The 1,415-nt window shown below is 43.7% G+C and overlaps 1 protein-coding gene across 1 annotated transcript in view; it reads left to right on the top strand.

Moving 5' to 3' along the window:
- Positions 1–1,415, top strand: part of LOC103397289 (calmodulin-regulated spectrin-associated protein 1-B-like) — a 411,725-nt gene that overhangs the window by 155,801 nt on the left and 254,509 nt on the right. The window lies entirely within an intron of this gene.

The following is a 1,415-nucleotide window of genomic DNA, read 5'->3' as shown; positions in this document are numbered from 1 at the left end:
TGCAAACCAAGGACAGTTGGATTTGCCTTAAAGAGCATGCCATACTCACTCTCCCCAGAGCAATAGCCTTGATTGAATCTCTGAAATTAGTTGAAATGTCACAAATCCCAACCAATGTGCCAAAAATAAAAAAAAGGCCTTGGACTATAAAGGTTTCCCATTAAGGATGTGCTTAATGCATTCTGTTAAGTGTGCTTGGAGTGCATCAAAAAATAAAAAGTAATTATGTGTCTCTGGGCACTCTGGCAACATGTTCCTGCAAAAGTCCTGGATGTGTGAGGTGAACAGGGTCAGGCCCAAACAGGACAGGAGCTGGATAAACGTTGCTGTGTCTAAACAAAATGAAAGCATTTATCTCATGTGATTTAGAGAACTGCACAATTTGGTGGTATCTTTATTTTATGTATCAGAAGCTGAAAAAAGTATCCAAAAAAAGAGAGAAAATCAGGAGGTTGATTCAAATTGGATCACCAAAGGGAGCGCTGTGATACATCCATGAAAGTGGCTTTCATCATCATGGAATACATCACATACATACATCTGCCTACTTTCATGTCAAATGACACTACATGATACCTTCTCCCGTGTCTTATTTTATTAAAAATAATAAACTGTGCCACTGCTGCGGCAGCTCCTGTCAGACTGGTAATGCTTTCCTCACTCTGAATCCACTGATTTGATTAAGCCCTTATCCTCCTCCTCCCTGTCTTTGCTCCCCATCCCTCATCTCCCAGGTAAAACTGTATTTTCCACCAAATAGAAAAACGGTTCTCCTCGCTGCTTACTATGCACATCACGTAAAGTGGGTCTATGTTCCTCATTTAGTGCAGTACTGTACAGCTGGGGAGCTGTCCGGCGCACGGCGGCAGTATGCAAATGTGTCCGGATTTGAATGGAGATTGAGGTAAACACAAAGCTCAATTAGAGACAGAGGGAGATAGGAGGTGGGTGGGGGGGGGCAGTGGGGGAAGTGTCTTGTTAAGATGTTGTAAATACATTTATTCAATCTTTACAATATATTCATTGTATTAAGTTTCCATATAAATTTATTCCATATAAGTTATTGAATACTGTTATTGTGGTGTAGTAAAAGGAAAAGTGCTGAAGACAGGTGTGAATGCTGGTGGATTACATAACAATATGATATGGACCTCTCCTTGAATCGCAACCTTAACGTGGTGGAGGGGTTTGAGTATCCGAATGAACCTAGGAGCTATGTTGTCGGGGGCTTAACGCCCCTGGTAGGGTCTCCCAAGGCAAACAGGTCCTAGGCGACGGATCAGACAAATAGCGGTTCAACCCCCCCCTTTGTGATGAAGAAAATAATTAAATCAAAGAGGTTCACGTCGCCCGGATTGGCGTCACCGGGGCCCCACTCTGGAGCCAGGCCCGGGGTTGGGGCTCGCAGGCGAGCG

The sequence above is a fragment of the Cynoglossus semilaevis genome, chromosome W, assembly GCF_000523025.1.
Source record: "Cynoglossus semilaevis isolate Cse_v1.0 chromosome W, Cse_v1.0, whole genome shotgun sequence".
Lineage (NCBI taxonomy): Eukaryota > Metazoa > Chordata > Actinopteri > Pleuronectiformes > Cynoglossidae > Cynoglossus > Cynoglossus semilaevis.
This window is presented reverse-complemented; position numbering and strand designations above follow the sequence as displayed.